This window comes from Numenius arquata, chromosome 20 (assembly GCF_964106895.1).
Source record: "Numenius arquata chromosome 20, bNumArq3.hap1.1, whole genome shotgun sequence".
Lineage (NCBI taxonomy): Eukaryota > Metazoa > Chordata > Aves > Charadriiformes > Scolopacidae > Numenius > Numenius arquata.
In genome coordinates, this window is record NC_133595.1 from 5,978,939 (window position 1) to 5,992,561 (window position 13,623).

The following is a 13,623-nucleotide window of genomic DNA, read 5'->3' on the forward strand; positions in this document are numbered from 1 at the left end:
CTGAGGCTGTGTTCTCCGCAGGGTTAAATGCTTACAGCAGGAGGATGCTACTTAGGCTATATTTTCTATTAGCTCACACCTTCATGTGCCTGCTCCCAAGCTACCGAATGCCAGTGAAAATATATATACACGCAGAGCTTCTGTGATTGTTGGCACACATCCAGCTCAGTAGCTGTGCTCTCCACCTTACGCCGTTATCATCTGTTATTCAGATGCAGAAGAAGTGGTGAGACCCAGCACTGCCTGCGTTTTCCTGGCAGACAATTCTTTGGCCTCAAGCTAGCATCACTTTTTGATCCCACGGTGTTCCTCAGAGTCAAGAAGGCCTGGTGCTCTATGCAATTAATGCTCCAGGGTGGTAAACAGCACCATTAAGTGCTGTTTCCCATGCTAACTCATGGAGCTCTTTTATTTGTCTGGCTTCACGTGCAGCTAGCTGAAGTCTTATCATTGCTGCAGTAGTTTGCACCTACGGCTAGACTGGGCTATTTAAATTCCGAAGTATATATTATGTACTGTCAGGAAAGAGCCTTGGTGAGTCATCAGATAAGCTAGACGAGAACTCACTGTGGGATACTTTTAATATAATTATATTTTATCCTTCTGTAACTGTTTCTACCAGGCAATCTCAAGACACTTCACAGACATAGTAAACTGAGCCTTCCAATGACTATGTTTATCAAGGATGTTATCTCATTTTACAGCTGAGGAAGTTTTGCAGTGCACGAGAAGCCCAGACAACATTAAGAAATGCTGCTGTGACCCCAGTGCAAGCAGCAATCACTGGACAAGCTGTGCCCCTTGGCATGGCAGAGTACCGTGCCAGAGCAGAGGGATAAGACTCTATAAACAGATGGTGGAGTGAGAAATACCATGAAAATTGTGCATTACTGATAAATGCCCACTAAGGTAGCTTGATAAGGATTCAGAGAAAAACCGCTTCTGTTAGCTAGAGCCACAGATTGTGTCCCTTGGGTGATTCCTGTCCTCTAAGTGGTGGCCATCTTTACTGATGAGGCCAAGCCCAAGTCCTGGAACCATGTGCCTCTGTAGTTTAATCTCATTCAAATGCTGGATCCACCTGGTACCTAACTTTGCACTGCTCTTCATTTCCTGTAGTCACCAGGAAAGCACCACGGTTAGATAATCATTACAAGGTACAGATGCAACATAGCAATTTTCCTGATACTCTATAACTCATGTGACTATTACTCTTCGGTGGCTTGCGGCTGTATGATTCAGCCACTCGCGGGTAGATTCTCAAATAGCAAGGATAGCATCCATTCCCTGGACATAAGGTCAGGTCTTTTTTTCTAGCCCATTATTTCTGAAGGAGTTAAGTGGCTTGGACCGATGGCTAAACCGTGGTCTATAAATCATTGGTGATCCATGACACCACGCCTAGGAGATTGTTGGCTTTCCAAATGTCTAGGCTGATTCTATAGTGGCTTGCAAGGAAAGTTTGATATAAACAGTCATAAACAGTGGCTCAAAGGAAGAGTAAATCCCACCAGAATTAAGGTCCTTGGAAGTATTCAGTGAGTGTGGCAGCTCTTTCAGTTTAGGTGATATCCACAATGTGGCTTGTGAAAGGAGTGGGGCTGGTTGAAGGGCCGTTAGATGTTCCCAAGAATTGCAGCGCCAGCTCCTTTTGATGCTGTAAGTGGCTCAAGTGCAGCTGGAGTAGAAATGTAGCACATGTAAAGTGCATGGGAACCAAAGTAATTACTCTCCTGAAACACAAACGGGATGCTCTTCCCATGGACCAGTTAAGGTAGCTGTTGTTGTTGCCGGCCCTAGAATAAGTTATCCGGAGGCAGCCTGTTGCTGATGAGGGAGACTATCTGCAGGACTAGAGGAGACGGCAATAGAAGCAAGGTGAAGGGCGATGCTAACAAGCTCTCACCAACACATTGTTAATTGCTCTCATGATTGTCCCACAGAGGTCATGTTCCGGCAGCGTTACTCACTTCCCGGCCCTGTGATGTGACATAATGAACTTGGGAAACGGCCTGTGATGTCAGAGCTGAGGAGTGAACGTCTGCAGGGACACCTTGCTTCTCATCTCCAGTGACTTTTTCCTCTGTAACAAGCCACCTGCCCTCTGCTGGCTAAATTCTCCCCTTCCACTCCTGAACTGTGCTCAGCTCGATTTACAGCATCTATACAGCAGAACAGATGCCTCACCCCACACTGGGGGTTGTTTGCACTCGCCAGAGCACTCCCAGCCAGGAAGGGGGTGTTGGGATGCTAATGCATCTGACCAAGGACATTTTCTGGTACACCAGACCCGAATTCCAGTGTGTGGCTCCCCATCAGATCACTAAAAAAAGGATCTGATGTTAGTGGTGATGAGGGACCGGTTTCTCTGTGGTGTCTGTGCTGAGTGCTCACACCCTGAGAGCTCTCTACTAATACTGATCTTTTCAGGTTACAAATAGCACATTCTGAATTGATCCCTTTTGCTTTCTTCACCCTGCAAGAATCCACCAACTTGAGAAGGCTCAGATGATTGACACACCTTCTTAGCACTCTCCAAGGACAAGCATGACCCTAAACTCCCTATTTCTGTGTCACCCCAAGGGTGAACCAGCAATCTTCCTTCTCTTATCCCCACGGATGTAATCCCACAGTCCCTATGTATGACCTGAGAAATTTTTCCACAAAGCTCAGCAAAGCAAGTGGAATGGTGGACGTGGTAACCTCTGTCATTTCCAGCTGGGGGAAGGACACCATCACACCTTGGTCTCAGTGGCACTGTATTTCTCCTGCACTGAGCAAGCGCAGGACTCCACCCACTGTCTCCTTCCCTTTCCCATCCCAGAAGTTAATTTTCCCTGAGCCATATCATAGTCCTAAAACTTGGCAGTTAGGGAAGTGCTGCTTATTTTTTTTTTCTTCCCCACCCCCCCGCCCTCTTCTCTAAAGCCTCAGAGAGCAATTTTTCCTTCTTTGCCCTCTACCCACCAAACATAGAAATGTTGGACGTGATGAGTAAACTTAGGACATGCCATCGTAGCTGTTCTTTTTAAACTCTGCTCATTTTATATCCCTATTTTATGGATGGTGTCTGTATTTCCTTTGCATTCCTTGATTTTATAAAGTATTGATAGAGTTGACCTTCTCCAGACAGTGGTTGAATGCTTTTTCAAGTGTGACACTTCGGTTATGGACAATGCATAGTAGGTTTAGTTCTTGTAATTATATTTGCACTTGGGTATTCATTTGTGTTACTAACGTACAGTTAATCATTCAACTGCTTAAGGGCGTATAGGGTAATATCCCAGATGTGAGACTGCCTAAAAGTACAGTAAGAAAAATATCAGCGAGTTGTCCATGCTGAAGAGAGCAATTTATACTTCAATCCTAAAGAATGTGGTGGGACAAGAATGCAAAACATACCCTTATAAGAATTTGTAAATACATTAGTAGATGCAGAGATATAAACTGAGTTCCAGTAAGATAAGGCAAAGTGAAAAGCAGTCGGTGTTGGCACAAGGGTAAAATGTCCTTCTAGGGCATCAGATAATTTATCACCATTACCCTTATATGGTGATATAAAAAGAACATAAGGATGTTCTTTCTGCCTTCATAAAAGTTTAATTTATAACTTCATCCCTGGGTCTGGTTCTGTCCCCAAACACTTTCTGACATATGGATCTGAGCTGGAGAGACACTCTTGTGCTTGGTGTTCCAGCAAGAGACATCATTTCAGTTAATGATTCAAAGGGAAAGAGCAATCATGAGTGATGTCCTTTTAATATATCTCTACTGTTTTCCATATACATATTTATTATGCTATTTTAGCAAAGTAGGACACTAGAGCCCTTTGCAGCTCTCGCCTCAGACTCCAAGTCACTTGGTGTTCACTCAAGGGACTGGTAGAGTCGCAAAAGCTGGTGTTTTGTAAGTGTGTGACTTGAGAGAGCAAAACTAGGGGATAACTCTCCAGATCCTCAGTGGATCCAAGTGGGTTTTACGCTGGGCCATTCTGGAGCTCCCCAGTGTGCTCACAATCACTGAGGATCTGGAATTCAGAGGAATAAGCAGACTGGCACTTGGGCAGCCTCAGTGTCTCCTGGGGCAGATCTTTTGCCTTCCATGAGCGTACACATGCACACACACAGTTGCACAGGTGAATGCATCATCCTGCCATGGTCTTTGTACACCACATACACTAAATTATATGCCCCATATCCTTTGTTCAGCACTTTGCACAGCACAGAGCACTGGTGCCTTTCAGTGCTAGCATAACAACAATATTCCATGTAATTACCAGACAGGAACTCAGTCCAGACATGGGCTGTCTGTCCCAGCAGAGAGGAAGTAGGAACTTGGAAGAGGGTTGTGGGATTTGGACCTTTGCAAATAATGGAAATGCAGAATCCCTTATCCATGTGAGAAAACACGGAGGAACATTACAGTATTTGTATTCATAGTGCAAACCATTTTCCATCTGTTAATACAGATACTAACTCTAGTTTACATATGAAATGCAAATGTTTGTGGTTTTATTTTACACTCACTTCCTTCAAGTCTAATCCTATGCTAAATAACAACTACTTACAGTGAGTTCAGTGGAAAATGAGGATGCTCAGCAGCTTCTGGGAACAGACCTTTGGCGCTCAGACAAATTCAACATCATGCCCTGCCACTCATTCCAAGTAAAAAACTACACTCCAACAGAAGAATGAAATTTTTTAAGGATGAAATATAATTGCTGCATATCCTCCATGGAAATCCTCCATCTAGTAGCAGGATGAAAGATTAAGTTCTAGATTGTGGATCTGAGGTAGTGAACCCCCACAGCCCTGATTCTGAATTCAACTTTCAAGGAGGTCATATGGATGGACATGCCTCAAGATACTACATGAACATGCCTTAGACATTCCTCCTACCACTGCTCCACCTCTGTGAAATACATCAGTGAAGATATTTAAGCTCTCTTGCTTAGCTGTGGACCTTTTGTGAAAGGCAAATATCAGAACGGATATACCCACTGAAGTTATGCCAGGGAAGGATTGGCTTCCAGCCTTCCCACAATCAGTTTGCGTTACAGGCTTCCCATCCCTTTGTCTGGGCCTTCTCCCAGGTATGGAATTACCCAGGCAACATCCCCCTGGAAGGTCAATACCTGGATTTAATTCCTCAAGTAAATAGTTCTCACTGATCAGAACATGAAGTGAGAGCAGAGCTCCTCTGGAGGGGCCTTGATGTATTTTTAATGTACCTAGTGCAGACAGTGAGAGTTTTAGCAATGGATACGATATTAACAGCTAAACTAATTGTGTACCAATTTGCTTTTCCTAAGTGCAATCTTCAATGTTTGTACAGTCAACATGGAATAAATAATTAAGTTTCTGTAATCCTTCTTGCCATTTTTGCTAATGATCAATATTTATGATAGAACATGATTTTTTTTAAGAGCATCAATCTTCCCTGGGTCTCCTGAGTGCCTTTCTTTTCCACATTTTGTGCTTCCTGACCTGTGAACAGCCTAAGCTGGGCTCAACACCATTTCCACAAGGGAAATAAATACTGACTGTGATGCAGGTGTCAGGAGGGGACAGGTCTCTGTGTTATAAAAGAGTCTTTGATCAAAACTGACATCAGGGAAACAAGAGATGAGGAAATAAAACCTAGGAAGATCTCAGTGAATTGTGACAATGGTGACAAAAAAATGGAGAAGGAAACAAATAAAGCATGTCTGCTGCTTTGCAGATTTGTGAGATGCACTACAAATTCATCTGTTCTGTATTTCTTCAGATCTGCAGCATAATAAAAGTGTCTTGGTCCTCCATGCTGTGTGTAAAACAGTTCTTGAAAGTGTGGCTCCAGTGCTAAAGGCATTGGTTCATGGCTCCAGTAATGGACATACTGGCCAGGCTAAATGACTGCTTCATTAGCACTGTTCTGTCCATCATGTACCTCTTCACATAGATAACGAGACACAAAAATTTAAAAACCTCTAGAACCAGTTGCTGTTCTTTTTCTTTCCTACCTAAAAATGATTTGGATAATATCCAATGGCAACTTTTTGAGTTGCATTTAGATTAAACCTAATATTTCAAATCAATACCCCAAAACAAACTATTACTATTCCTATTAACTTTATTGCACTCTCTTTACAGAATAAAAGTTAAATACTGACAGGTCTGAAGGGCAAGTGGGAATCTTGGGGCTTCAATTTCTCAAACATAAGGAAGATTTGTCTTTCCATCTCTTGCTTTTTTGCTATTTTCTATAATCAAGAATTCTACAGCAAAATATATTGAAACTTTTTTTTTTGCCATATACTTTTTATTTTGTGCATCATTCATATTTATTTTAAACGTTCCTGAGACAGTTCAAATGACATACAGCTGCATTCCTCACCCCACAATGCCTACTCCTTTCATGTTTACAATGTAGTGCAATCACAATGCTGTGTTGATGGGAGAATTATAGTCCTGGAAATAGACTGCGATGTCATAAAAATAAGATCTTTTTGCCTGATCGGTGGGATAGATGGTGCTGCACCACTTACAAACTGAGTCACTTTAGAAAAGACAGATGAAGCATTTACGGAAGAGACAGGTCATCTCCATGGTTTTTCTTTAAACTAGGAAACATCCTACTTAGTCTTATTATTAGTAACAAAGAGAGAGTGCAGTAGTTTTTATTTTTGGAACTGTGGTGCTCACAGGTGATGAGCTACAAGAACCACAGAAAGCCTTGGCCTGTGCCTTGGCCTGTCCCTAGCATTTACAGTGAAAGAGAAAGGAAAAGAAAAGCTGTTCAGTGCATAAGCCGAGAGCTCAAACGCGACAGGCTCCAAGCATCTTTTGTTTGGAAATTCTTTTTTGCATGGAGCACTTCTCAGAGATTTTGGTCCCACACTCACCTCCCCAGAGCACGTACTCCCGGGAAACAAAAATACAACTTAATTCATTCTGCTTTTTTGTTTGTAACAAGATGCGGCTGGTTGTAAGAGAGCTTTTTAAACCTACACTGTCAGCTGTGTGCTGAGGCAGTTTCAACTACTACTGCCCTGGAGAAGTCATTCTAAGCATGGAGCCTCCAGCAAGGGGAGATCACAAGTGCCACATTCTATTGTCCAGTACGGATTTTGCAGCCATGAGTGGGTGTCTGGAAAATTGCTGGTTCCTCTGCTCACTTCCCGTGTGTGCAAGGATGCACAGTACGTGCTGGCTTTCCAGCCCCTGCTAAACACACACTGTCTCATCTCTCTCATGCCCCCAGGTGATGGGGAAGGAATGCCATGGTAGGAAGGCAGGAGCAGACTGGTTTAGGGACCTGGATTCCCAGTGCTCATGACTGGTGCTGTATTGGTGCACCCTGTAGGATGGGAACAAGCAGCTGGCAGAAACTCCACAAGGCGCCAGTGCCCACTAGACCCCCTGAAGCCCCCATGGAGCTATGGCTGTGGGCACAAAAGAGCTTGTCAGAGCCATGGTTAGAACATACCTTCCCTATTACTCATCCCATCCTCAGTTCTTGAGAAAAAATGCTAAAAATTACACTAGGGTGAGCATTCCATTTCATTCTCACACACATTTTAATAAACTGGCAGATGAATTCCTTAAATTTTTTTATTACATTATATTGATTTGTCATATTCTTGTTTATGCTTTACCCTGGGCCTAGTTATTTACTTTTCCTTGTAGAATCTTTATCAACACTCAGTTACTCATAGAATATATTTTTTGTTTATGTTACTTATTTATTTGTATTTACCATGACCAAAGTAGTATTTAAATACAGCTGCATGGTGAGATGACACATTGCTTCTGGACCCAGAAAACTGGAGGCATGAATGAAAGATTTAATAGCTGTTAAATAAAAGAGAAGGGGCGGGGGGAGAGAAAAATCATTGTATCTTTTGCTTAGGCAAACATAGGGTTAAAAAAACCTCCAGATCAGAGATCTGATTAGTAAGCTCCTGCAGGTGTGCCCATTGAGTAGGTGTTAATTTGGGAGGACTGGAGTATAAATAGGAAACCCCAGTATTAGGAAGTGTTTTTTTTCTTCTCCTGTCTTTTTTTTTTTTTTTTTTTTTTTTTTTTTTTTTAAATGAACTGAAGACAGGATAGTGCTAATCAAGTGCTGGAAGATTAATCTGAAGAAAGTGAGTTGTAATTATAACATTGATGTCTATTAATGTCTTAGCTGACAGGCTGTGAACTGCAGGATGGAAGCTGGCGGTGAATTCTATTTTATGGAAGCTACGTCACTCAGCAGAGTCTTAGGGAAGACACCACAAGGTTGTCATGACTGACTCTTCCAAGTGATTTTTCCTTTCCAGTATGTGTACTGGGTAGCTGAACCTAGTTAACAGGTTATTTTTTATAACGCTCTCTTACCATAAGCTGAAATAATTTAAATCAAAATATAAATTTTAAAGCTGGCAATGGATTTCTCCTGTTATTCAAGACAACAGCTTAAAGCTGAATTTGTGAGAGTCTGGGAGTGCAGAAGTGAGGTTTTGCAGGAAGAGGTAATAGCTTTTTCTAGACAAATTCTGTTAAGCTTTCAGCTGTGAGAATAGCTGAAAGAAAATTGCCCTGAGCTTTAATGGAGAGATCCAGAGATATGGATCTAAGGCTGGGTGGCACAGTGCTGCCGTTCTCTAAAACTATGGGAATTACTTGCTTTTACAAAAGCAATAAGAAAAGATGCCAGACTCCTTCCTCTTTCGGCAGCTCCAGGCATGCCTTTTGAAGTATGTTATGAATTTCCTGGATATGAGAAAGATATTTACAAAGCAGCAACTGCTTGCTCAGGAACGGAAAACGTAAGGCCCCAGGGACAGCTTAATAAATGGCAGAAACCTCATACTCCTGTAAGTAGGAGCCGTCAAATTACCCAGTTTCAGTGCCTGTGACAGAAGCCTCCTGGCAGGAAATCCTGTTGCGCAACTCTGTTTCCTTGTTGCTTCCTGTGCTGTAATTTTTTTCAGAAACAATCCATCTCTCAAATGTTGTGAAAGGCTGAGGGAGCTGAGTTTTTGTTGTGTCTTGATTTATTCTTTGCTTGACTTTTCTCTCAGGTCCTTTTGAGAAATCCTAAAGCCAAGCTTGTTCTCTCCAAGAAGCTTTAGTGTTCTTTCTGCTCACTCTGGAAAATTTGTAAGTATTGAATTGTGAGTTGATTTTTCTGTGACTCAGCAATTGACTCTTCTGTGAACAGAGCACAGATGTGAAAGAGGCAATGATAAAGGAGGAATGCATTGAATTGTGACAATGCAAAAGGCAGTGAGAAAATGCAGGAGTTCACATCAGTCCAGATAAAGTTCTCCAGGGGAGTAGAGCAGATTTTCCTCACAGCTTTTGATGTTGTGCCGCTCTGATAATTGCTCAGATGTGCCTGGGATGCCTGAGACTCCTTTCTTTGGTGCAGAAGGAAAGATTAATGGCTTGACCATATACTTCACATACTGAAAGGACTGTGATCTTTTCTGTTTTTACATATACACACACATATGTAAAGATATATATAAAAAACCATATATATGTATATTTTTATACATAAAAAATAAGTTGCTATCTACTGAATCGTTGCTCTAAACAACTGTTGGGAAGACACACATCACAGATGTATGTCCACCTTGTTTAATAGTTGTATTGTCCTATAGCCCAAATGGCCTCATAGCCCAAACTCCCTGAAGAGCAGTGAGTTTGTTGGTACGCTGTGTGCACTGGTCATATTTAACAGTACTTCTGGATGCTTTAGGTTCAAATGCAAGTGTTGCTGCTTTGTGAATGCACTGCAGAATGTCATGGAGCTACAGAGCCTGTAAAATAAAAGCAGATGCCCAGTTTATCCTGTTACATGGAGAGTAGAAGATGGCTGGACCACATGGAGAGAGAGAAATAAATGCATATTCCTGTAATGGACTCAAACTAGTAAAAAAGAGGCCCTTAGAGCAGCAGAGCTACTTTTCTTGTGGAAACTTTCTTGTGTGTCTAGGCTTCTAAATACAGTTAGGCCTTTAGGAAATGTCATGAAACAAGAGTGATTTTACTAGTTTTCTACAGCTTTTGCTCCAAAGGCTCATCCATAATCTTGCATTGAGAATGGCTGGTGAAATTGTGAATGCTGGTCTTCCATCTTAAGACCACAGTTTATCTTTTAAAAAAGTACTACTCCATAAAGCAGTCCTCCAGTAAGTTAATCAGTCACCATGAGGGGGGAAAAAAAAAACCACACCACAAAACCAAACCCAAAAAACTCCAGGGGCTGCAGAAATTATGATACTACTTTTAAAATGCAGTAGTAATTCTTCTGATTGCTCGAGAATATTAGGGTCTTGCTCCTACCCTTAACTTAGTGTTATGGTTTGAGAGAACCCATAACAATCTATTGTTGTTAGACAATTATTCTATCACCCGATGACCCCTCCCCACCCAGAAAGGGGAATCGGGGAACACAAAGAAACACAAGGGTTGAAATAGAAATAGATTTAATAGACTAAGACTAAATAATTAACAATAATACTAAAGAACCAGTATTAATCCCAATACTGATATAAGAGATACAGAAATTATACTCAGCTGACTATATCAGTAGGAAGCTGTGCACTCCCAGCAGTGGACAGCAAGTATCGGACACTGTGAGCGCAATGGCTTCAGGAGGAAGGGAAGGGCTCAGGGCTCTGGCACAGGGGCAAGGAGTTGTCTGGACCCGCCGCCATCAGGGAGAGAGCCCGCTACACAGCAAACTTTTCTAATTTATATTGGATGTGACGTTCATGGTATGAAATACTCCTGTTGGCCAGCCTGGGTCAAATGCCCAGGCCTTGCTCCTCCTTGTCCCTGCACCTGGCAAGGCTCGAAAACACTAACCTTGAATCCCACAGAGCCTGGCTGGCTATAAAGTAAATATTTTCACAAATTCAGACACTAGAGTCTTCTAAAAGTGCAATTTTCCCCAGTATTAGAAGAAAAGTTAGTCCTGTGTCTCTCAACCCAGGACACTTGTAAGATCCATTGCTGTGCATCTTGCCCAGACACTGCTCAATCATTCACAAACACATTCTAGTTAATTTTATAGCATATGATGCACCCCAGCACGTATCACACTCTGGGACAGCTATGCAATACACTGATCTCTTCAGGCTGCTAAGATATACTTTCACTGACATCGATTTTTGTGCTTATCAAGCCAAATGAAAAATCCTACCAAAGCAGAATGCAATTTACTTTCTAATAAAACTTAAAGAGAAGTCAATATATCACTGAAAATGTCTTTTCAATGTGATAGTAATTAAAGCTATATATTACTGGAAGCATTAAAACATTAATACACTTTCATGTATATTTATATAGCTTATATTTAATCTTTGTACTTGCAGCAAGAGCCTCAAGCATGATTCCCCCCTTCCTTTTTCTGTCTCCCTCTGTGAAATGTATAGATAATGTTTGCAAAGCCGTGGAAATTGAACAAGATTTAAACCCTATTAGCTGTAATTCATATAATTATCATATTTGACAAATTTACCTTCAACTAAACATGCAGAAATAAATGTTTCATTAAGAATGATGAATATGGATGTTTTTCCACCTCCTACCTCTGCCTGCTTTAGAAGTATTTGCATACGAAGACACTGGTTTGGTTTATAACAAAGAATGAACACCTGAGGAGAGAAAAAAACAAATCTGTAACATCACTTGTACAATTTGCAGACTACAACTTCTAGTATTAGAAAAGTTTAGCTAATAGAGACACCATGAATCTCCTCCATGTCCACATAGAAATAGTTCAAGTAGAAAGCCAGATTCTCCTCACCTTAAAAATCTGCTGATTGTTAGGGGGGAAAAAAAATGCAGTGGAATCTACAGAATTTTCAATCAGTATTTCCTTCATCTATACAAATTGCTTAGTTCTATAGACTATTTCTGTACCCAAATAATTCAATACTTTTTTCCAGGCAAGCATTCTCTTTAATATTTGGGATGGGAGAATCTGCTTTAGAGGCTGTCGTCCTTTGGTTACATATAGGTGTTTAGACTGATTAAACTACGTAATATTTATGGTCTTAAATTTCTAAGCTGAAATTATAGCTCCTTACCAAAGAAAATACAAAAGTGCCTGCCTGTCATGTATTGAGCTGCAACTATTAGGTTTTTAAACACATTTAAAAGCTGCATTTTATACAGTGTCAATATTTCCAAATTGTACATCAGCATTTAGCTGGTATAGCATATGGGATCATTGTATTGCAATATGAAAGAAAGGTTTTTACAAAATTACTGGAAACACATGCTAACGTCTAAGTTTCTGTTGTTAATCTAGACAAAGCTAATAAATAACATTTTGTTTCAGGAATGACTGGTCCAAGTCATGATATAATGACATTCAGGTCCCTCCCAGCCTGGTTCTTGTTGCCCAGGTCAGTCACTGGGCAGTAGTTAGAGCCTGGTGGCTGTGGTTTGGATGGAAGAGCAGTCACAAATGCCAGGCAGCAGCTCCCGGGTCTCACCAGAATGCTGCAGGTATAAGGCAAAGGCAAGATAAAGGTGATGAGCAATTCCCAGCATGTCTAACTTCCAAATGAAGCCTGAAAGGTTTCTAATTTGCAAGCCGCAACTCTGTTGTCAAGCTGCAACTGTTGCCCAATGGCAAAACATCTGATGCCAATGAGTAGTTGATTTAGAAATGCCAAATTTAAATATAGATGTGCTGCAAAGTGGTAGGATAGCTCTAGAATTTGGGAGGTTGCTAGTGAGTCTTCATATACCTGCAAAATAGCAACAGATTAAAGGGGGAAAAAATATAAACTCCACAAAAAATCAAGCCATAATAAGGACAGCCCCTTGCCAAATAAACCTGCTGTGCCTATGGTACCTAATCTGTGCTTTGGTTGGGTTGTTGGTTTTTTTTGAACAGGAACAATTTCAGTTTTGATGCAATATTTTTATTAATACTTGATCAAATGTTCTTGAACTGCTTTCTGTTCTCGCGTGCTTTTACCCACACACAGTTCTTTCTAGCTGTATTTCTCAGGTTAAAACTTGAATTTCAGCTGATATATCTTAAACACAGACTCACAAAATATTGTAAATGGAAACGTACTTCGAAGTTTGCACTGTGAAATTAACAGGCAGGAAGGTGGTTCTAGCTTGGGGAAAAAAAAGGACTTCTGTCATAATTCATCTGTCATAAATTATAGCAACTTTGGATATAAGTATAATTTCTTCTTGTTTTTGGATGCCTTTTGTTCCTTATCAGACTACATGTAGCCTGTCAATTGCTTATCTCATGCCCTACTGTAACCCAGAGAGCTATTATGCCCATCTGGTGTTTTCTTTTGAACTTGGGAAACTTCTCCTGCACACATCAAGTCTGTGACCGCTTTTCATTTGTCTTCTACTTTTAGACTTTCAGGTTTTACCATAAAAAGCAGTTGTGACTTCATTTTCCGTTCTAAAGCACTGTCTTAAGGGCAAAAAATGTTCAAAGGAAACTTGTAAATAAAATATAGGTGGTAAGTCAAGTGATGGACGTGTTCATCCTGGTAGTATTAAAAATCCCAGCTTAGTAATAATAGGACAGCAAGTTACTTTGATGGTACTATATTAGTTTTAAACTGTCCATGAAAATTGGTCTGGACTTGCCCCCTCC